The sequence below is a fragment of the Myxocyprinus asiaticus genome, chromosome 36, assembly GCF_019703515.2.
Source record: "Myxocyprinus asiaticus isolate MX2 ecotype Aquarium Trade chromosome 36, UBuf_Myxa_2, whole genome shotgun sequence".
Taxonomy (NCBI): Eukaryota; Metazoa; Chordata; class Actinopteri; order Cypriniformes; family Catostomidae; genus Myxocyprinus; species Myxocyprinus asiaticus.
The window spans coordinates 40,516,631-40,542,463 of NC_059379.1; the positions used below are offsets into that span (position 1 = coordinate 40,516,631).

Here is a 25,833-nt window from a genome sequence, read left to right on the forward strand (position 1 = left end):
GTGAATAAAAGACGAAGTCGTTGCATGTATGAAAAGCACATGTGGCACATTTACAGTAAAAGATAATCCAGCAATTTTACTGCAATTTAACAGGTTTTCATGTGTGAAAGTGACTAATGATGCTAATATTTATGATGTCAGAAATGGTTGTTGATAATGTCACATGTTGTGTTCTCAGCTGCAGTCAGTCATAATGAAGGTTCTCGCAAACTTCCATGATTTCTCAGTGCTCTTCTCCATGGTAACAACCACTTTACCCAAACTAAGACAGTGGGCAGTTATATTTAAAGTAACTTGTTCAAAACAAAATATTGTTTTTTTGTTTTCTGATGTGTGATGCTTGATGATTGCAGGAGAAGTTCTTGCTGTTTCTAGACATGTTCCAGAAAGAGAGTGTGAGGGTGGAGGTGTGTAAATCCATCATGGAGGTCTTCATCAAGTATTTTAGTCATATTCATGACTAAAACTCCTGCTGCTCTCTATAACTAAACACATTTTATTATTCATGACACCATGTGACATCTATGCCCTTATATTTGTGAATCAACGTTGTGGAAAAAGTCTCAAAAGTTATTAAAAATTCAAAAGTGCTTTCACATACAGTACATATTTTACTTTTAATTCCACTTCTTTAAACAATTTTGCATCCTGTTAACTACCTCAACTCAAATTCAGGAATTATATTGGAATTTAAAGGGGTCATGACAGACATTTTAAATATTATTATTATTATTTGACCTGAGGTCCACTTATAATGTTAATAAAGTTCATTAAGTTCAAAACAGTCATGATTTAGTAACATATGATCATTTTCCACCCTGTTTCTGGCCCTTTGTCTGAAACGCTCGGTTTTGGCTTCCTTTAAACTTCAATGTTAACGCCCATTGTTATGATTGGCTAACACTGAGCAGCCCCTTGACACAACCATATATACTGTACTGAAACTCAATTGAAAGAAAGTGAACCAGCTCCACAACAACAAAAATTATATTTAAGGGTTTACACATAACGCACATCCAACACGTTGCATCCGAAAGTTTTAAACTGTTCACTCAAGCACAGCAGCACCATAAACTCTAAATATCAAACAGTCATGACATATGAAACATTCATGAATGGAAGTGGTTGCTTGCGGTTTTGTGGTCAGGTCCAATAGTGTTTCTAACTGCCCCATTCTCCAATAACAGTTCCTTTACAAAGCTTGAATCATATTGTGACTCGTTCACAAGCAATCCATGCTGAAATGAGCCGAACACACATTATACAATGCACAGTGAAACTGACGCACACACATATCGTCTGTGTGACGCACCTCTGGATGAGACGCAGTTCACTCAACCAGCGGCAACAATGAAATGAGCAGAACAGACACGTTTTTAAAAGTTAAGCTTGTACCACTCTTAAAATGCGGCACATATCACCAGAAACTCACTAGTGCATGTTTACATAGACCATCAGTTTAAAATATTGCAGATGGGTGCAAAACACACATCCAGGATACATTTATATTTCAAATAAGCAAGACACAGAATGGGGATCTCCTTTTAAAATCCAAACTAACCGTTTTTGCAGCTTGGTTTAAATCAATGCTCTTTTTGCATTGAGAAGGAAGTATTGAGTTCTGAAACTTACAACATGTGTTTATCAAGGAAAAATCAAGGAAAATGTTATTCCTCATGTCATGACCTCTTTAAAATGCATTATCTGTTAAATTCTGAATGCAGCACAACCCCATATATTTACGGTATTTGTCTTGTATTAGTTAGTGTTGTGTGTTAATGTATTGATGACATGTATTTTGTTTGTAACTGTATTCAGACACTAGCAGGAGGCGACGAGAGACCCTGTCATTCTGAACGCAATGCTATACATCTGTAAGACCATGCACGACTCTGTCAAGTGAGTGAGTCGTATGTCAGAGTTCAGCTGTTAATACGTGAGTGCACAGAGGTACATTGACATGTGTAATGTTGTCTGTGTTCTAGTGATTTAACTCTAGATGATGAGAAAAGATCTCTGGCTCTGCTTATTAATGGATTCATCCGTATGATGAGTCTTTGTTCATTCATCAGTCTCCAAAAATACTCCTTATTTACATAAAAGGGTTAGCAACTATGAATATGACTTTAGAAAGAGCCTTTTTTTCTATTTATGAAAGTCTGTCTTTTTGTCAGGTGTCATTCGGGAGAGATTTTGAGCAGCAGTTGAGTTTCTGTGTGGAAGCTCGAACAACCTTCTGTAATCTAAAGCCCGTCATCATTCACCTCATACATGTAAGCAGCATTTGTCCTAATGCAGACGTTTGCATGTCCTTATATACTGTATATATGAATGTTTCTTTGTGAATTCTCCATCTAAGGTTCTGTTTGGTGACACTAACTGTTGTCTCATGTAGTGTTAAAAGAGTGTATTTTACTGTCATATTAATGTCTCTTTCAAAGACGGTGAATCAGTTAGCCATGGAGACCAGACGCGTGATGAAAGGAAATCACTCACGCAAAACTGCTGCTAAATCCTAAAAATGCGTGTATACACAAAAGATACCTTTTCTGATTTATAAAACCATGTGTACTCCAGAACCTGCGCAAAGTTCACTTTATAAATCTCAGTTAGTGAAAGATTGTGCGTACATGCACATTCTTTATTCCCCACCCTGTCTCCTCCCCGAAATAACCATATATGGGGCTTACTATGCTATATATATATATATATATATATATATATATATATATATATATATATATATATATATATACATACATACACACACACACACACACATACACACACAGTGGCAAGAAAAAGTATGTGAACCCTTTGGAATTACATTATGTATAAATAAGTTACAATAATGAACAAACACAATCTGTTTTAGCTAATACCACATAAATTATTGTATTGCTCTTGTACATATTGAAGACATCATTCAAACATTCACAGTGTAGGTTGTAAAAAGTATGTGAACCCCTAGACTAATGATGTCAACAAAAGCTAATTAAAGTCAGTTGGCAAACCTGGCATCCAATTAATGAAACAAGACTGGACTCAAACATTTTGAGTTTGCTATTCAGAAGAAACATCTGCTGACGTGGACCATGCCTCGCAAAAAAAAAAAAAAGATCTCAGAAGACCTACAGTCAAGAATTGCTGCTTTGCAAAAAGCTGGAAAGTGTTACAAAGTTATCTCGAAGAGCTTAGATATTCATCTGTCCACAGTTAGACAAACTGTCTATAAATGGAGATGATTATGTACTGAGAGTACTCTCCCTAAAAGTGGCCATCCAGCCAAGATGACTCAAAGGGCACACCGCAAAATGCTCAGTGAGGTAAAAAAGAACCCTAGAGTGACGGATAAAGACAGATAAAGTAATCATTGGAACTGGTTAACATCTCTGTTCATGAGTCTACAGTGGCAGGACACCACGAAAGAAAAGAATTTTTTTTGGACTGATGAAACTAAGGTTGAATTTTTTGGGACGAACACGCACTACGTGTGTCATAAAAAGGGCACCGCATCACAACATGAAAACATCATCTCAAATTGTAAAGTACGGTGGTGGGAGCATCATGATTTGGAGCTTCTTTGTTGCTTCAGGGCCTAGACCACTTGCCGTCATCAAGGGAAAAATTAATTCCCAAGTTTATCAAGATATCCTAAAGGGTAATGTCAGGATGGCTGTGCGCCAGCTGAAGCTCAGTAGAAGTTGGGTGATGCAGCAGGACAATGACCCTAAACATCGAAGTAAATCCACTACAGAATGGGTTCAAAAAAAGAAAATCCACCTTTTGGAGTGTCCCAATCAGAGCCCAGACCTTAACCCAGTAGAGATGCTGAGAGCCGTTCACACCAGACATCCTAAGAATATGTCTGAGCTGAAGCAGTTCTGTTAGGAAGAATGGTCCAAAATTCCTTCTGAATGTTGTGCAGGTCTAATCCGAAGCTACCGGAAATGCTTGTTTGAAGTTATTGCTGCCAAAGGAGGATCAACCCGTTATTAAATCCAAGGGTTCACTTACTTTTTCCGCAACACTGTGAATGTATAAGGGGATGTGTTCAATAAAGACATGAAAGATTATAATTGTTTGTGTGTTGTTAGTTTAAGTGCATTGCATTTGTCTATACTTGTGATTTTGATGAAGATGAGATAATATTTTATGACCAATTATTGCAGAAAACCAGCTAATTCCAAAAGGGTTCTTGCCACTGTATATATTATTGTTGATAACATTAGCCTAGGGGTTCACATTCTTTTTCCAACCTATACTGTGAATGTTTGAATGATGTATTCAATATGTACAAGAACAATACAATAATGTGTGTGTTATTAGTTTAAACAGATTGTTTGTTCATTATTGTAACTTAGATGAAGATCAAACCAGATTTTAAGACAAATTTATACATAAATATAGGTCATTCCAAAGGGTTCACATACTTTTTCTTATATACAGTATATACAGTAACCAAGGGAGGCGGGGCATCTTCAGTCTCTCTCTCTCTCTGCCTGTGTGCGCTGTGTGTTATTGTGTGCCTTGAGAAGTGCAAAAATAACGTCAAATTATAGGATTTTTTTGGAATGCCATGCAGCAGGATTTTGCATTACTGCGATAGAAACGATAGTTCAACATTTTTAGCGATTGACACATTTACATTGTCCACCCCAACACAGAGCCCTCCATCTGCTCAGTGGTCTGATTATTAAGTGTTAACCTGTCAATAAGATGTGTATTTTTAAGAGGTTTATGCAGTCTTGCAGTGTGTGGTTATGTAGCAGAAATTCCATGAATTAATAAAATCAAAGAAAAAGAAACTCACAAGCACTTGGCCACACGAAAGTTTGCTGCGCTTCCCCTCACGCACTTGTGCAAAGAGGCTCTGTTTGGTTGAGCCACATTTCATGAAGTTTTCTGCAGTTGCCAGGGCATTAAGGTCTTTAGACATTTTTTTTTTTTTTTTATGTTGAAAATTTGCTTATATTATGTTGAGTTAAACAAGGATACTGACATGCTGTCTTACTGGTGTCGCACATTTTATGGATCTTTGTCTGAGAAAAAATCGTGGTTAACAGGTTTTATGATTATTCACAAATGTTCTTATTAGGCAATTATGCACTGAGGCAAAAAAGTGATATCATATCACAATTGAACGTGTTGGTGGACATGTTTCTTAGGGATATATGGATGCTATGTGCAGCCTTACAATAAGAATATTTATAAATACACAACAAATAAATAGGAGGTTTGTAATTAGAGATGCTCCAACATAGGGCACAACACTGCTTGCTTTATCTGCATTCCGGGCACTGAATGATGCGCATCAATGTAACCAAAGTGCTCGGAGTCACAGGGTGATCCTAGCTGCGCTTTCAAAAATGCAGAACTGTAATATTATTGTGGGTGCACAACATGTAGTTAACGGCATCCAACAGTTCTTCTGCAAAAGTTTATTAAAGCAATCCGTTGTCTGTCAGACACCCTACCATAAAAAACTGGCAACAGACTCCATAAAAATGCTGTCCTTAATCTGTCCACAACACCGCACAAATCAACCTGTGGACTATAGTAAAGGGAACATTGCCAAAAGCAGGCGATTTAAAGTCTGATACTGACTAAAATTGAAATATATTGTTGAATGTGGTGAATTTGTACACAAGCAATGCTTTAAATAATGAGGATGATTTAACACAACTTTAACCATGCTGATAGTAACTACACGTAAACGCACCACGCGTTGTCAGCATGCTTAAACATTGCAAAAAGTTCCATCTTTCAATTCATCTCTTTAAAAGCACCACAGCTAAAAATATTAAACTTACTAGTTTGTTTTTGGATGAGTAGTAGAACATCCTGTCCCATTTGTAGAATGTGTATCTTTATATGACTTCTGTGACTTTCTGTATTATATCCATCATCAGTAACCCTCATTCATTAAAATGGTCCTAAACAGCCGATTTAGCTTGCTTTATTGGTGGATATGATTTTGATAGATCAAATATATTTGTGAGTTTTTGTGTAGTCCCAGTTTCACGTGAATTGAAAGTTCACGTTCTGTCTGCGACTCCTGGCCAACCACCATGCGGGCACTGTCCGTAACCATAGCAACAGCTGCTCTAAAGACCCAGGCACAATCACAAGAGATTTTCACATTTAGGCATATGCTGAAAAACACAAATTATTATTATATGAAGATACTGTATTATACTGTATATATAATATTTTTGCCATGTGTAAATAAAACATTTAGTGTTTTTTAACTGTAGATTCTAAATTCTTATGGTTAAATTAACCATGACATATTTAATCGTGGTTAATAGTGATGGTGTAATCATTGACGAGTCTAGCTGATGGTGAAGTCATGTTGACTTGCTGGGCTCGCTGGGACAACAAGAAGCTCTGTGCTATATTGCACTGGAAATGTTCTTTCATCCAGCACAAAAGGTCTACTAAACAGGTTGAGATACATGCAGCTACTGTAGGATCGTCAGGCTGGAATGAGAGGTAGAGTTGTGTGTCATCAGCGTAGCAATGGCAGGAAAAGCTGTGTGCCTTAATGAGAGATCACAGCCATGTATTTGGAGAAGAGGAGGAGTCCAAGCAATGAAACCTGAGGTACCCCAGTAAGTAGTTGGTGGAGCATAGAGTGTATATATACTACCCGCATCCAAAACAATATCTACCAGCTTCTCTTTCTGGCCAGACTTCCACTAGCATTCGAATGCGTGTCTCTAACTCATTAATCTTCTCTGTCAGCCTAACTAATTCCTTACATCATGCTGACAGATAAAGCTATAGCAAACATGTGGTATGCCGTGAAAGTAGCGGTAACGTGTGCTGATGCCATGACATACTGCAGTTGTTTGTTGTTGTGGTGATGGTTCCTGAGCAGCGGGGGTTTGAGATTGATGCAGTACAGTAGTCCATGTAAAACGCAGAGGAGAAAATGGATACACGCAGTTGATTCACGGTAAAAAAAAAAAAGAGGAAAAACAGAGGCACGTGGTAAAATAATAGAGATAAAAGATTCCAATGCTGAAAGCAGAAAAATAAACAATGCTACGCAGGCTAGCAGGCTACAAACACACACTCGAGCTACACGCCAGCAGCAACAGGAACAAGAAATGACAATCATAACTCACCAAACTGTTATTGTTAGTAGAGGGAAGAGAGGATGAGTCCATAGAGGAGAGCAGAACATACACCTGAATGAGGCCTGTGGAAACATGTGTGGCAGGCAAAGTTATAGATATATTTTAAACTTAAAGGGATTCTTCACCCAAAAATGAAAATTCAGTCATTATTTTCTCATTCGTGTTGTTCTAAACCCATATGAATTTATTTTTTGGTACACAAAGGGAAAAATTGTGAAAAAAATATTTTGCGCACTAATGGTGGATGGTGACCAGCTCTTAAAGCTCTTGATACATCCAAAACCTTCAAAACATTGACTGTGTATTTGCGGCTTCTTCGAGTACTCCAATTCATGTACATAAGGCTGGACATAGAAATGCATCTCCTTTTCGTCTTCAAACTCTTCAGACATGTTTTGTTAAGTTTGGTTAAGTTCTGTTCTTTGGTTTGTGTGCAGCTGAGTTGTGTTTTCTGTTGTTAATATCTCTGTGGTGGTCTGGTTGTGGAAAACAAGGCAAAGCCATATCTTGAGAGCAGGGGTTGCTGCTCTTGTGCACTCTCATGAACGTGCACAGGAGAGCAACGGTCGGTCAAAATTTTCCAGCTGGATTCCTGATTTGTTGTATTCTGGATGAATTGAGATTCACAATTTTTTGCTTGGAATAAAGATTCTTTTAAGATTTTGAAGATTTTTTTATTATTATTTAAGTAACATGCAATTTAATAAAGGTTCTGACAAAATGTTCTTTGCTTCAGTCTTTTTGACTGAATAGTATTTATCAAAATTCCCACAAGAGGGCGCAACTAAAATATAATAAACCAAACAGCAGTGTTATTATTGCAAAAAAAACAAACAAAAAAAATCCTGTTAAAAAAAGTGTTAAACTAAAGTGCATAAAAAAAGGATTTAGTCCATTTGAATTATAACTGGCTGTAACAAGGTAGAAGGGAAAGGAAATGGCGAGAACCGGCTTGACAATATAAAGTAATGTTTAATGAGAAATTAAACAAAAACATGAACATAAACACATACAGGGCAGCTGCCTGTAGCTCTCTCTCTCCTGAACTGCTGCCTCCGGCAGCCTTTATCCCTCTTGTCGGCTTGATTAGCCTGATTAGGGGCAGGGTGTGTGTCATCACGGGGCAGCCCGCACTCCTCCTTGCCACACTCCTCTCTCCTTTCCTCCCCGGCCTGACGTACATCCTTTCCGGGGGCATCCCTTCTGGCCCCGCCTGCCGGCAGGTCTTCCCTGCCTTCTCGGACCTGGGAGGGAGACAAGAGAAGGGAAAAGCAAACAAAAAAAAGAGAGGGAAAGACCAACACAGAGCGACAGTGGGAGAGAGAGAGGAGAGAGAGAAAAGAAAAACTTACTCGCAGGTTCTCTGATACGCCGTAGCCTGGTCCTCGGTCACCCCTCCACCCTCTAGTGGATGACAGCCGCTCCTCCCTGGGTGGATCGGAGGCAGTCCTCCGGCTCCTGGCGGACGGAACGCCCCGCCACGTTTTGGTGGATGGTAGGGGTCTCCTTCGCCCCTGGCAGGCGGTCAGTAAGGAGCCCCTCCTACCCTCGCGGTCGGCGGTCATTCCTCCGCTTTCAGGCGGCTGGGCTCCTCCGTCCCCTGGCGGATGGCCACGGCTGCTCCTTTGGGGTGGATGGTAGTGGCGAGGACTCTACTATGGTGCATCCCTCCTCCTTCCCGGGTTTCGGCACCAGTGTAGAAGATTCAACAATAAGGAAGCGGGAAGCGGGGTGGCAGTCCAGGTAAATCAAGCTTTAATGGTTTTTCCCAGTCTAACAAACAGTCTTTGGCTCCTCAGCTTCACAACAGGGCATTTACTCTTCAGCTTCAAAACAAGATAATTTAGATTTAGTCACAAGAGACAACATAAATTCATAAATATTTAAGTTCAACAGCTTTGCAGCTTTTAGCTTCACAGAATGTCAGGTCTGTAACTGGGGCTCTCTCTCCCGAGCTGCCACCTCCGGTGGCCTTTATCCCTCTCGTCGGCTTGATTAGCCTTATTAGGGGCTGGGCGTGCGTCATCATGGCCCGGCCCCGCCCTCCTCCTTGCCACACTGGCTAAAGTGAAGTTAAAAGCAAAATGAGAGGGAAAAAGCTTCATAAACAGTTATTTGTTACCTTGGTGTTACACTGGTAAATAAATAAGCAAATATGCTTTTAAAAAAACACTGTGGAGTAAGTCATTTTAACCAAAACACTTTTTGTCAAATTCCACGAATATCTCTTCACGGTCCGCTAGCTGTCCGTTCTGTGTGTGTGCACTGAAAATAAAAATCTGGTGTTTGTACACGGCCCTGGCTCTGTTAATGGGAAAATAAACAAAGTGGATCAGAAGATCCACACAACACTATTGAACGTGCATGAATTTGGGGGGGCGGAGCTTCTGAAGGAGCATTGAAGGGAGGGGTGTGTTTGTTTGGCTGTTGAGTTCAAATATCAACTGTCTTTCTTAGGAATCACTTACTCCACCTTTAAATTATAACAATGGAGCCTTCAGTGTTTCTTTTGTAAACTTTGCTTGAAGCTTTTGAAGTAATTATTCAGAGTAAACAGTGCTTTAAGTTTTCAGTAACAGTAGCAATTAGACATATACTGTATATATCTATATCTATATCTATATATATATATATATATATATATATATATATATATAAATAATATAAAAACATTAAAAAGTAATTAATGCAAAATAAAATTACTTAAATTATTTACAATAGATATATATTAATACTACTTTAATTCAGAATGTCTGAATGCTCATAACAGAGAACAGCAGGTAAATTAGGCTGCATTTACACATCCCACAGATCTAACATTTTGAAATATACGTATATTATATATGCATTATACATATATTTGTTGTCCCGTCTGCTTATACATTAACAGCTGTGTTTACGTTAATACTGCATTGAGAGGGCAATTTTGACTAAAATAAGAGTTCATGCATGCCGCTGCACTCATCACAGGACATGAGTGCACGGGCAGACATACGCATGTGAGCGTTTGAATGTAGCCAGCTGAAATCTAATGGCGAGTCAGAGCTTGATACTGCCGGTATGTTTTTGTATCAGTAGGTGTTAAAATATTGAACTGAGCAGAGATTTCGTGGCACCCGTAGTCGGTCGTTGCGACACCCTGCAGATTGGGAACCACTGCGCTAGACTAAAGTCTTTGGCCGTTGTGTTTCCTAGTTTATTCAGCATCTCATGCAGAAGCGCTGTTTTTTTAGATGCATATAAAATTAAAAAGAACTTTAAAAACGTGTCTCGAAGCGAATTTCAAAATTACATTTGACCGCCTTACAAAGACATGCCATTGGAACATTAACATGCATAGCTGAATGGTTGTCATTTAGGTATAAGATCCCATGGGTGTCTGAATCAAGATCATGAAATGTTTAATTGTGCAGCTCTAGTTGTGAGTTATTTAAAGCCAAACGAGGCAAGAAAGGTATGGATGTCTGCGGCCTGAGATTTGTCCAGGTGGATGTTAAAGTCACAGAGGACCAGCTCCAGCTCATCTAAAAATTTTCCCAACTGACCTGGAGGATGATATACAACTACAAAAAAAAAGACATGTGAACTTCCATGTATTGGAGATAAGCAAACCTTTTCCCCCACCCCTCTCAGTCAGATGGGAGGTGTGGAAGAAAGTGAAGTTGGTAAAGAGGGAAAAGAGTGTGGCTGTGAATGAGGCTATTACTCTATATACAGTTGTGCTCAAAAGTTTGCATACCCTTGGAGAATTGGTAATATATGTACCATTTTTAAAGAAAACATGAGTGAGCAGGCAAAACACATTTATTTTATTTCTTATGGGATTCATATTCAACTGTAGGTTATAACAGAATGGCACAATCATAAAACAAAACATGGCAACAAAGAAAAAAATGAAATGACCCCTGTTCAAAAGTCTGCATACCCTTAGTTCTTAATACTGTGTATTGCCCCCTTTAGCATCAATGACAGCGTGCAGTCTTTTGTAATAGTTGTCTATGAGGACCCAAATTCTTGCAGGTGGTATAGCTGCCCATTCGTCTTGGCAAAATGCCTCCAGGTCATACAAAGTCTTTGGTCATCTTGCATGAACCGCACGTTTGAGATCTCCCCAGAGTGGCTCGATAATATTAAGGTCAGGAGACTGTGATGGCCACTCCAGAACCTTCACCATTTTTTTCTGTTGTAATCACTGGAGGGTCAACCTTGTGCTTAGGGTCACTGTCGTGCTGGAAAGTCCAAGAGCGTCCCATGCGCAGCTTTCGTGCAGAAGAATGCAAATTCTCTGCCAGTATTTTATGATAACATGCTGCATTCATTTTGCCAACAATTTTCACAAGAATCCCTGTGCCTTTAGAGCACACACACCCCCAAAACATCAGTGAGCCACCACCATGCTTCACAGTGGGGATGGTATTCTTTTCACTATAGGCCTTGTTGACCCCTCTCCAAACATAGTGCTTATGGTTGTGACCATAAAGCTCTATTTTGGTATCATCACTCCAAATTACAGTGTGCCAGAAGCTGTGAGGTGTGTCAAAGTGTTGTCGGGCATATTGTAACTGGGCTTTTTTGTGGCATTGGCGCAGTAAAGGCTTCTTTCTGGCAACTTGACCATTTAGCTCATTTTTGTTCAAGTATCGTCGTATTGTGCTCCTTGAAACAACCACACTGTCTTTTTCCAGAGCAGCCTGTATTTCTCCTGAGGTTACCTGTGGGTTTTTCTTTGTATCCCGAACAATTCTTCTGGCAGTTATGGCTGAAATCTTTCTTGGTCTACCTGACCTTGGCTTGGTATCAAGAGATCCCCGAATTTTCCACTTCTTAATAAGTGATTGAACAGTACTGACTGGCATTTTCAAGGCTTTGGATATCTTTTTATATCCTTTTCCATCTTTATAAAGTTCCATTACCTTGTTACGCAGGTCTTTTGACAGTTCTTTTCTGCTCCCCATGGCTCAGTATCTAGCCTGCTCAGTGCATCCAAGTGAGAGCTAACAAACTCATTGACTATTTATACACAGGTACTAATTGCAATTTAAAAAGCCACAGGTGTGGGAAATGAAACTTTAATTGCCATTTAAACCTGTGTGTGTTACCTTGTGTGTCTGTAACAAAGCCAAACATTCAAGGGTATGTAAACTTTTGATCAGGGCCATTTGGGTGATTTCTGTTATCATTATGATTTAAAAAGGAGCCAAACAACTATGTGATTATAAATGGCTTCATATGATCACTATCCTTAAATAAAACACATGATCAGTCATATTTTCAAAATCAATGCCAAAATTTCACAATATCTGCCAAGGTATGCAAACGTTTGAGCACAACTGTATTTTATTCTGTGTGACATGTATGTGATACATAGCTAATACACTATATGGCCCAAAGTTTGTAGACACAACCTTCTAATTAACGAGTCTAGTTACTCCATTAATTCCATTAAAGATCAGTGCTTGAAGTGAGCTGGTACACACTGGCAATGTTGGTAAAATGATGTGACAGTACAGTCGTCCGGATGCACGTAAAACTCTCAGGGGGGAACATCAACCAAATCAGCTTTGCCTGGAGAACCATTGGTGTCAATCAAATGGTTAAAAATGTGAGATAATTAAAAAACCTACTTTTGCGAACTAGTTCTAAATGTTTAATTTGACGTCAACAAAGCCAGTACAGGGGCCTGGGTAGCTCGGCGAGTATTGACACTGACTACCACCCCTGGAGTCATGAGTTTGAATCCAGGGTGTGCTGAGTGACTTCAGCCAGGTCTCCTAAGCAACCAAATTGGCCAGGTTGCTAGGAAGGGTAGAGTCACATGGGGAAACCTACTCGTGGTCGTGATTAAGTGGTTCTCGCTTTCAATGGGGTGCGTGGTAAGTTGTGTGTGGATCACAGAGAGTAGCATGAGCCTCCACATGCAGTGAGTCTCCACGGTGTCATGCACAACGAGCCACGTGATAAGATGCGCGGATTGACGGTCTCAGAAGCGGAGGCAACTGAGACTTGCCCTCTGCCACCCAGATTGAGGTGAGTAACCACGCTACCATGAGGACCTACTAAGTAGTGGGAATTGGGAATTCCAAATTGGGAGAAAAGGGGATAAAAAAATAAAAACAAGCCAGTACAGGAGGAATCTGTGGAAAGCCTTGTTAAAGAATAATAATTTAAAAAAAGTGTAACTTTGAATTTAGCATTGCTTTACCAGGGTAATTTAAAAATATGGCCGTAGCCAAGTTTACCCAAAAGCCTATAACAAAACATCTGATTTTTGTCAAATTTAGTAAGCCTATATGACGTGATTATGAAGAAGCATGCCAAATTTGGAGGAGACTGGACAATTGGTGGTGCAGTAACAATTGGAAATTTTGAAAATGGCCATATGTCGATGGTTCTTAATCAGATTATGGTGCTTTTTCTCTATTTTAGATACTAATGGATATATCATTTAGTGGGAGGATGCTACATAAGTAAGTTGTTTAATAAATGTATGTTTAAATGAAAATTTGTGTCCTTAATGTTTTTATTATGTAGAAATTATCATCAAAGAAATAAAGCACTTAAAGCTGTGATATATTGTGTATATGTTCTATATGCAGTATATTGATATTCTGAGGATAGTCATGGCTAAAGTCTTGTCCTCTTGCTTAAAAAAAGACTTGACTTGATTGTATCTCTTTGTCCATTTCTCAGCGGATGCATTTCTAAAGGCAGAAGTCAGTATTTTGCCGGAGGTCCCGCGCACCATCAGTATTGATGGTAAACAGTGCTCATCAGAGCCCTTCCTGCTCAACTTCATCAATAACTTCCTCTCCACACTGCTCATGTGCCGGTAATACATCCTTATATATCTGCAGAAACATTGTTCAGAACATCTGGCTAATCTCTGTGCGGATCTGAGCATGATTGGTTGTTCGTCTGGTCTTGTAGGATCATCCCGAGCAGGGTGTCCTGTATCTGGTGCGAGGACTCTTGAACATGGTGCAGGATTACACCTGGGAGGACAATAGCGATGCTAAAGTCCACGTCTACATCAGTGCTTTACCATTACTAACAGCAATGAGCCAAGAAACCTATCTTTACACCATTCCTAAAGGTATCTGATGGAAACATGTCCAGCTCACATTTCACCCCAAAATCAAATGTAAAAAAAAAATTGTTTTGCATAAAGAAAATAAAGCCTATTTTTAGGACCATTAAGATTTTTGCATTGTGACATCTACTGCTTTTCCACCATCACGCTGAACAGTTCTGAGCACGGTTCCAGTAACATTTCCACTCGAGCACAGTTTGGTACGGTATAATTACATACCATTGCGATCGGTAGACCCTGCCCCTTACCTGGACCAAACCCTTCTCTGAACTGACCCTGACCAAATGACCTTGAGGAAATCAAGCTTTTTGTTCGTTTTCAAGTGGTATTAAAGGAAATAATAAGAATGAAGACAGGAAACAGGATGGGCAGAAGAGCGGAGCAAAAGGTGGATGAAAAAGCGTATTCGCACATATTCATCTCTACTCTCCACACCACTGCTGTGACACTAATTCAACATTTAGTCTTAATTTTCTGTAGTTCCACCAGACTATTAGAGTGAAAATAGCAGTGCTATGCCCCCCAATTTCTTATTACTTTAATGCATCAGAATGTTTTCGTTTTGGGTTTGTTTGTAATTTTCATTATTCTCGTAGATGATTCTCATTAGATTCTCATTACAGTAAGACTCTAATGCAATGATTTTTTAAAAGGTTAAATCATCAATGTGTATGTATAAAGGGAGTACAGTAAATATTGTCATGATGTATCACTACTTCACTAAATAATATTTCATTATTTTTTGCATTACAGTAATGAGAACTGATGGGAAATTAATTGCCATGAAAATAATGTCATAAAGCAAAAAATCATAATGGGCCTTTCTTAATTTTTCTTTGAATTTTGGGCTGAAATATGACCAATTAGTGGGCATGTTTTTCAATTTTCGTAAGATTCACACACACGCAAATACACAATATGAATGGATTGCTGAATAAATACAGACACAATCTCCAATGACCATACCAACTTATCTTGTATTTGACATGAACAGAAATGTAAAATAGAAGCCTCTCTGTTCCTGTTTTAGTGGATTACAATGAAACTCTCTTTGGAGGAGATCCCAAGTTCATCGCAGAGATCAATAAGCTGTGTGAGACTCTGATTGTTCAGGTGCTGGATCATTTAAAGAGTCTGGGTCGAGATGAGGTGAGTGCATTATCATTTAAGTTTAAGTATTGATGCTGATCCAGCCTACAGTGACCTCTGAAAGTGTTTAGACACTTAAACTACACTAACAATGTCTGAATGTCATTGCATTACATAAGAAAATATCAAACCAAGTAGCATTTATATATAACATAGATAATATTTTGTGTAAGCTTACTTGTTTTTATTAGAACTATTAAAAGTGTTTGTGCTTGTGCATGTTTATTTGATTATTTACTGAAAAATTCATTTAACAGTTTCAGTGAGTAGAGATATTACATATAACGGGTTATAACAGAGCTCCTGATAAAGCATAAATAATATTTATCAGATATGTATCACTCGAATTAGCTGACAAGAACTTGGAGCTGATCAGAGCATCCCTATATGAAATGACAAAATAAAACATATATTGTTCAAACACTTTGTGTCAAACATTAGAGGAACATGTCCCTACTTAATGTGATGAAGTACACCTGTGGTTACTCTGCTAGGAAGTATAAGTGAAAAGTACAGTTAGTTCTGAGAAAAGCTCATGCATCATTTGTTGAACCTTATGCGACCCCGTGTTCACATGTGTGGACGTTGTATTTTGGCTTTTTTATATGCAACGCATAAGTTAAAGGAGTTAAAACGGACTGAATACTGTTCACAAGACTCTACACTGTCATTTAAGGGTTAAACTTCTGCTGCACCACATCACGTGACACAACAGCATAACGTCGATTTCTGTGAAGCGCTCCTACAGGCACAGTGTCAACAAAAGTGCCTCTGGTAAGAAACCTCTTTATGTTTTTTTATTGAAACCGGTTTGGTTGTAAAGAGTAATGTCTCTAGTTTCGGTTGATATGCCGCTTTAAATAATCCGTTCATTTTTCACGTGTCAGCGCGCTGATAAACATCATGTCCACATATGTGGAAAATGGGACATTATTCCCTCAAAAGATGAAAAAACATGTTAGTTATTTTGAATATTTTTCAACATTAACACATCTGTGGGTCATTTCTCTTCATTTTAATATAAATGTTGTTATATTTGATTTTGTTATCACTGTACAATACGGTTCTATTCATTAACATGAATAAATGCATTCTTATATATTTAATGTGTATTTTCACATTGAGAATAAATGTGTTCATGCAAAAGCTGAAAAATGTTGCTTTCAGAGGCTTTATATGGAGTTAGGATGAAAATAAGGTGCATTTCAAACTGTTCTGAGATCAGTGCAGACAGACAGCACACTGGAGGTTAAGTCATTCACTAAATAGGGAGCGCAAGTGCATCCTGTATCTCTCTATGCAGTTAAGTGCATTCACTCTTAAAATCCAATCAAAAGTTCAGTTTCAGGCTGCAGATGATGTTTGGATCACTCAACATGTTTGACAGACATGAGACAATAATAATCAGTACATAGATTCAGAATTTATAATGTATAATTTTATTTTAATATGGTTGGCAGTGATTGGATGATGCATTACTTTTAATCAGAATTATTAATTCAGCTTTATAGAAAATCAGCTGTAATGTCTATAACATCTCAAAAACATGAATAATCAACACTCCTGGACACATAATAAAATATTTGATGAAAAGATCTGACTTTCTATAGCTTGGTATTACTTAACATAAATAAAAATAAATGACACTTTTTTGGATCAATTATCTCAGTGGACAGCAGCATGAGCACAGAGCAGATGCATTTACTCGTGGTCCGGTCTCAGTCATGGAACCCATGTGTTTATGTTTGTGTGTTTTTGTTTAAGTTTATCATTAAACTTTATTTATACTGTCAAACCGGTTCTCGCCTCCTCCTTTCCCTCTAACCCCTTTACAATAATATTAATGACAAGATGATAAATTGACCGATTTGGTCATTTTGAGATGATGTTGGCATCGGCCGATAACTGTACCCTATTAGCAGATTATAAGCACTCTGCTTAGTGTCAGTCAGAAAATTAATCAACAGCCTTGTTTTTTGATAAACAATTTCTTTATTGACATTTTAATATGAATTTTGAGTAAATATTGTGTCAAATAAGTGTTAAATAAGTTTCATGCAATTTAATGTACTTCTCCTTTGCTAACATTAAATGATATAATGTAGAGAATGGCATTATATCGGCTGCACTGCTCTCTAGATATCAGTATTAGTATCAGCATCAGCCGTTGAAAAACCTGTATCCGTCCACCACTACATAAAATACACATCTGTATATCAGACTGCTTAAACTCATTAGGACCAGCTGTTATTACTGATAGGCTGATATACTCATTTAAATGCCTCTGATACACCACTGCATTCATGACACAATGAACATGTCTGTGATTGGTTACAATGCTCAAGCACGGGAAAAAAAACATGTTGTAAATAAAAACATTAGGTCCACTGATAATGTTAGTAAAGTTTTTTTTATTATTATTATTATTTTTTTTTTAATATAATTTAGTAATGTAATAATTTTCCACCCTGTCTCTGGCCCTCTGTCTAAACACACGCTTCCTCCTTTAAACGTCAACGTAAACTCCTACTGTTAGCAGCCCCTCAAATACAGCCATATTTGAAATTCAATCGGAAGAGAATGAACATCCCCACAATATTATAAAACTACATTTCAGGCTGTACACATAACACAGCTAAAACACATTACATCCAAATATATTAAACCATTAATCTCGAGCACAACTCTTAACACCCTGCCTACACCGGATGCGAGAGGCACATCGCATCAAAAGCAATAGAACCCATTGTAATCAATGATGCTGTCTTCCATAGAAGCGTCCGTTACAGTAAGCAGATCTCCTGTTCCATTTTGATCTGCATGCGCTGGCGCTACTACTGCCAACAACAACACAAATAAACAGTTTAGAAAGTCTGTGTCAACGAGCCCAGTGTAGACAGCCTCGAGCCGTTGCGTCGCGTCAATGGACGTGCCCGGTGGTGACAAGGTTTCTGCACCATAAACTATCAAACAGTCATGACATTTGAAATATTCATGAATGGAACTGTTTACTTATGTTTTTGATATAGTCCAATAGTGTTTTTAACTGCCCCATCCTTCAATGACAATTTCTTTGCAAAGCTTGAATGTTTCATGACTGGTTCACAAGCAGTCCACGCTGAAATACGCTGAAGACACATCCACATGATGCACATACATAGTCCAAAGCACAATGAAGATGTTCACTTCCAGTTTCCAGTATCACCCTGTACTGAGGTGCACATAGCCAGAAATTCATCAAAAAGACATCCATTTAGTGTGTGTTTAAATACACAAACAATTAAAAATAGCGCAGATGGGCGAAAGAACAGTATGTTTAGCAGTTCCCACAACAAGAGGCAGCAGCTGAATGTAACCGAATGGCTTAAAACTGAGTTGTAATTTGACACCGCTTCTTTTAAAAGCGCCACCAGAGATATGACAAAAAAAAACATCTGTGTAGTTCATGTTTATATACAAAAATTATTCAAAATTGTCCAGATATAGTAGTTAGTAATAGTTAGACAACACTAGGCCACTGTTTGCTCTGCTCTCTCTCTCTGTGTTTATGAACCGAGCCCCAGTGGGCAGGGCCAAGGGTGCGATGATGTAAAGTAGGCATTGATGTTGTAGCTGTAGAGGCGATCATGAATTAATGAATTATTGCATTGGAGATTAAGTTTTGAGTTCTGAAATGTACAGTAGGTTTTTATAGTAGAAAGACCTCTTATATGTTAAAGTGTTAAGGAAAATTTGATTCCTCTTCCATCGGGGGTGGGTGTAGCTCTACAATCTCTGTCGGACTGGGTGGCTACGTGTGTGCAATCTCAGTTTGCTATAATCATTTTTAGCCCTGTTTTAATGCTTAACTTAACAAATTAATGACACTTTTATCAATGGAGAAAATAGGCCTGTTAAAGTATCAGAATATTAGGCTTAATAATTAGTCATAAAATTCGATTACATTATTTTGTACATAATTATTTTCCAAAATATGCTAAAGATGAAAATATAAATGGTGGGCTAATTTGCACTATAAACAGGCTTTCCAGCTTTGGTTACCTGGTTGTAGTTCAAACTTCTGTGGGAAAAACAACTAAACTATAGCTTAATTTAAATTACAGCTTAGTATATAGCGGCTAGTTGTAATATTCTGACTGTATACCTGAGCTGTGACTGTGCTTCTAGTGAATATGTTTTTTTCCTTCTGAAATATTGTTTTCCTTTCATCAGGCTCATAATAATTTACAGTAAGTAATTTCTTTAAATATCTGAAAGCAAACATGGCCAGTGTGTTGAATATCAAACATCATTAGAACAGGAGGAAATCTTTATCCATAATTCGTCCAAAATTCATGGAGGTTCAGACATTAAACCCCTTTATTCTACCCTTATGAATGTTTAGCCTGCCGTAGTTCTTCTACTGTTTATCTGGCATTTGCAATAATAGGACCATAACTACAATGGAAGGCTCCCCATTACCTTGGTATGGTCAGAGTAGCTAGTCTTTCCAAAAAAGAAACTATTATATTTGTTATGAAAAAAACAAATAGCCTAAACACATTTACAGAAAATAAAACAATAAAAAAATGAAGTCTAATTGAATCCCCCTAATAGATTTAATATGAAACTATAACTTTTCTGTCACTGTTACTACTTAATAAATTTTAGATAAATTTAAATCTAATAATTGATGTTGATGCATGCCTTGTGTTCTCTCCTTTTTACCTCATCAGTGCTGATGTTGTCTAGCAGTTTGAGAGGTTTGACTTCTTCCACAGCCCTTTAAAATAGATGATTCTCTGTGGAGAATATGGGGCGCATAAGTTTCGTGGTCTCTGCAGAGATACCTGCTGCATCCGAAAGCTTTATCTGTTAATGGATTAACCGACAGTGTTTTTTAATGAATGGAACTCACAATCAGAACAATTTTAAAAGCACCTTATTTTCATCTTACCTCCGTATATTGACCTGTTTCAGTGACGTCGCTTTTTCTCACAGCCACCATATTTGTGACCATCAGCGGGAGAAAACAATAGAGCTGTTCAGTTTGTAGTCCACAAACCTGGAAGAGAATTCACCATGGGTTCCCACAGGATTTTCCTATGGGGTTTTATAATGGCACTTTTGGATTTATGAGTAAATTAAGGTCTGTGGAAAACATTACTTGATGATATTTGTTCTACAACATATATTACACACTTTCATACCTCAAACATGAATTTTGAAGCCGTATTGAATTGTATACTTTTTTTAAAATTCTATTTTTTTTCAAAATTCACATTTGAGGTATGAAAGTGTGTAATATATGTTGTAGAACAAAGCGTCTACGTATCATGAAGTAATGTTTACCACAAACCATATTTTACTCATAAATTGAAAAACCCCATAGGAAAATCCTGAGGGAACCCACGTGAGAGCGTGTGAGTTAGCAACCCTGCTATAAAGGGGGAAAAAAAGGAAAAAAAAAACCCACCTGGGTTTAGGTTACATTCACTGGTTCAAAAACATAATTGTGGATAAGAAATAAATGCGTAATACATTGTGTTGAACAGAAGAATGCACAAGAAGTTTCCAAATATTTTCCGAACATTCTTTGTATTTATGGAGTACAGGGAGGTTTGGTTCATCATAAAATAAGAACAATAATACTGTTGTTACATTAATTATTGATCCAATATGAATAATGGATAATATCATGTCTGACTTTTTGCAAACGAACACAAACAGACGGTAGATTGACTGCTGATTATGCATAATAGATTTGCATATCTTCACGGGGACATTTAACAAATATTTGAACCAATAATTAAAATATAAATCAAATCTGTCATTTATTCAGGCAAATAAGTCTGATCTTTAAATCAAGCAGGCTTACAGAATTAAAAACTTAATGACGTTTAACCTGTTAAGGACAAATAATGATCGCGGGTAAAGGCACAAGCCTACAGTACCTTTCCAAGTGTATTCTCCAAATATTCCACAATATGCATAATATATTTTATTTGTGGAAGAAAAGAACAACATTTAGCTTACTTTACAGGATTTAGCTTTTATAGATGTGTTACAGAGGCCGTTTCAGATTACACGCTCACTCTCGAGGAAACAAACGTGCACTTTAAATGCTGCACTTCTTTTGCAACATGAGCGATCGGTTTATGCAATCGACATGAATATGATTGATCGGAGCATCCCTAGTGTCAGGTAAGCGAATGTGCAATTACATTTTCAAAGTCAGTTGTGTCTCTCAGCTGTGATAATTCTTAATGCTGAAGCTGTTAGTTGAACTCAATTTCCCAGCTGTAGTAGTGTAGGAGTAATCCAAGAGACAATGCCGATGACATCAAAGAAACCACTCGCTGACTGACGTGCGCTAACTCAATGCACGTCAAACTTAACTGGCTCACAATACATAAAAATGGTCTTTTGTCACCACCTGCTGGCTCAAATCTTTAATGTCACAGGTAGCTCTTTTACACATCTGCGCTGCTCTTACACTTTAGTTCAGAACAGCAGGAGCACATGTGGAGTGATACAAACAGTGAAGCGTCTGAGTGCTGCACTCATGGAACGTCTCTCGTCCAATCAGATTCAAGGACCGGAACTAACTGTTGTATATTGTTTTCAAACATTTTTCAAGGTAAAAAATATTTATTACAAATATCATGAATTTTTCAGTCAAGAATATTAATATGTTTTGTCAGGGTTACACCACATGACCAGAACAAAATGTGCCTTTTCATAAAAATGTCCAAAAATTGATTTGTTTTTCAACTTCACACAGTCTTGAGAATCTAAAGGGGTACTTTCTGTTTGTTTGTTTGTCACATGACATCAAAATGGTTACCTACATGTAAGTTGCACCACTTGACTTTGATTTGTGGACAGAGGTTTTATATATAAATCATATTTTTAAATAAAATTGTTTCACTGCATATTTTTTAAGAAATGATATTAAAAGATTACTCTGCACTACTCATGCCAAAATGTTTCAAGCATTTCATCTTTTAATTTTTTTACTGTCTCTGGATGGTTACACCACACTTTAAGCCCCAGAGAAAACATCAGTAACTTTTAACTCAGAAATGTAAAACACGTTCATCATAGAAGATCTGTATTTAAATCATTGTTTTGTGTGAATTGCATTTGTAGTGTATTTTTGAATCATTTAATAGATCTGGACAAAAAAATAAATAAATAAATAAATAGCATCACGGCACCGGAGTTCCCAAATCAGGTGCTGGTGCCACCATCTGTAGAACTTGTTGGCACTGGTGCCATTGCTCTCTAATGTTAAACTGGAGCCCTGACTTTAGAAATTTTGCAGTATAATACAATGCCATTCAGACATTTAAAGAGTGGCTGAAGTGTCCAAATACTTCATGGGTTCAGTGTTTGTCAGTGTATTCGGATAAATAGAATATGATCAATCTGGTTATGATTAAGCATGGCTGTTTGAGAAATTAAACCTTACTTGCATTGCTCATTAACTTCTCTTTGTATATGTCTGTGTGTGTATGTGTGTTTAAGGGAGTACGCAGACAGGGAAGTCTGGCATTCTCTCTGTTTGGCTGTCTGTTAGCTCATGGTGATCTACGCAACAACAAGCTCAACCAGTTGTCTATCAACCTGTGGAACCTCAGCCACAAACATGGCTTCTGTGATGCATGTAGCTTGGTTAGTCTCACTAAGACTTACACTCACTAAGACTCACACTCACACTTATTTAAATTGGTAAATTAGATAAATAATTAAATGGATAAAGTAGAACTATTTAAATGGGTACATACAGTGCCAGCATGTACCCAAATGCTGCAGTAGGCAAAACAAAATTTGGGGGGGCCAGGTTAGCTTAGCGAGTAAAGACGCTGACTACCACCCCTGGAGTCGCTAGTTCGAATCCAGGGCGTGCTGAGTGACTCCAGCCAGGTCTCCTAAGCAACCAAATTGACCCGGTTGCTAGGGAGGGTAGAGTCACATGGGGTAACCTCCTCATGGTCACTATAATGTGGTTCTCGCTCTTGGTGGGGCGCGTGGTGAGTTGTGCGTGGATGCCACAGAGAATAGCATGAAGCCTCCACACGCACTATGTCTCCACGGTAACACGCTCAACAAGCCACGTGATAAGATGCATGGATTGAAGGTCTAAGATTCGTCCTCCGCCACCCAGATTGAGGCGAGTCACTACGCCACCACGAGGACTTAGAGTGCATTGGGAATTGGGCATTCCAAATTGGGGAGAAAAGGGGAGTTAAAAAACAAACATCATTTGGGTCCATGACAGGCATATGGAAATATTAGGCATTTTTACACATCAGGCTGAATGGTTTCCGATGCTGAACCATGCTGTTCTGTGCCAATCCAGTCCATTGACCTCTTGTATCACATCTGTGCTGACATCTGGTGTCTGATGGGTTTGCGTGTGTCTGTAGCATCTTGTCTGTCATTTTGACATAAAAAACAAAGAAAACCATTTAAACTTAGCACATCAGTTTTCATTTGAACAATCTTAACATGGTTTCACCATCCTTGGGGACATTCCATACATAGACTTCCATTAAGTGTTTTTTGTATTCTTTATAAAGCGAATTACCACAGACTTTAAATAACCCAAACCTAACAGACATCATAACACGACTGTCATTGCAGTCCAGAGCCTGACAGTGATGTTGGATGCTACTGACAGATGTTCAGAACCCATGGACACATTCCAGTGATAACAGAAAATCGACTGTCAAGAGCCAGATACTTTTAAGGCCAGAACAGTTTAGAGTTTGTCAATTTCTTTGAAAATAAAATGTTTTCACATTTGACTTTCAGGAATTGAGTATTATGAAAACAATTCCTAAAACCAACCTGTAGGGACACAGTTCATTGTAATTTTAATTTCTGAAATAAACAGTAATGTATCACAAAGATTTTGAGATTAGTTGAGTGAGTTAGAATACAAATATGATTAATTATTAATATTTCTGAATATTATTTGTTTGTCTACAATGTTAGCTTGCACTTGCTATTGTACATTTTATGTGCATAGCCATGTATTATATACAATAATCTAAATAAACTGAGTCCTCTTTGATTTTGGTTATAAATAGAGCGAGAAAGAGAGACGAACACACCTCTTTGCAATTTTTTAAATGACAAAATACACTTTTGTGTCTCGGCCATCAACCACGAATTGCTAACTGCTAGTTGTTTGGTTTTAGAAGGAGGTACTTTCTCATCCTAGACAGAATTTGGACAAAAATCTGTGCAGTGCTAGATGAGTCATTAATATTAAAGTAAATGTGAACCATTTGTCATAGACAGAGTTAGGGGTGGGAACAGAATCTTATTGGCCCTGCCCCTGTCAGTTCAATTCTAATTGTATTTATATAGCGCTTTTCACAACACATAGTTTCAAAGCAGCTTTACAGAAAATTATGCTGTAACCAAAAATGAAGTTGTAATGTCAGTAATGTCTTCATTGTGCAGTTTAAATTAAGAATGTGATTAAAAATTATTGTCTTTAGGCCTCCAGTGAGCAAGCTAAAGGTGACTGTGGCAAGGAACACAAAACACCATAAGATGTTGGTTAATGGAGAAAAATAACCTTGGAAGAAACCAGGCTCACCGGGGGAGCCAGATCCCCTCAGCTTGAAAATAATGGCAATATTATCAATATGTGAATACAAGTCTTGTTTTATGTACATAAACTGAGTAGATGTTGGTAGGTGAAGTTTAAAACTAAAGGATTGTGTTTGAACTATAAGATTAATGATTAAGTGTCTCTGAAGTGCATCACAAATTGACTGCTGAAGTGCATGTAGATGAAGTGTCATGTTGGCATTTTGGCTGATGAAGGCTTTTGTTGGCATTAATTTGTTGTCTAAGTATTCAATTTAAGGAGAGTGTAGTCCATCCTATGACCAAGATGATGCAGGCAGAGGTCAGTGAGGTGCCTTGCAGTCCGGCTGGAAGCTTGTGGCAGTTCATTTCCAGTGAAGTCCATCCTAAATACGAGGTACAGGCAGTGGACAGTGAAGTATCCCATGTTTTATGGTTGGACTTTTCAGCAGTTCATCCACTGTGAAGTCCAACATAATACTGTGGATTGAAGTAATGCAGATAGTGATAATCGAACCACCCCTCACTGTCTTGTTGGCACATGCTGCAGTTGGTGGTCAGCGACACATTGCGGCGGGAGTGGGATATCAGGCTGGACCAAAGTTGGATCTGGCAGGCTCTGGTAATCTCAGGATATGTATACCAACATAATTCTCATCCAAGAGAATATTGTGACTCGTGATCTAAGGTGTCGAAGGCAGCACTAAGATCTAAAAGCACTAGAAGAGAAATGCAGCCACGATCAGATGATAAGAGCAAGTCATTTGTAACTCTGATAAGTGCAGTCCCTGTAAAATCCTGACTGAAATTCGTCATATATACCATTTCTCTGTAGAAATGAACAATTCACTACCTTTTCTA

General features: G+C 38.0%; 1 pseudogene; it reads left to right on the plus strand.

Moving 5' to 3' along the window:
• The window catches only part of LOC127427226 (VPS35 endosomal protein-sorting factor-like), a 51,205-nt pseudogene extending 26,189 nt beyond the window's left edge, over window positions 1–25,016 (plus strand).
• Window positions 25,017–25,833: the final 817 nt, after the last annotated feature.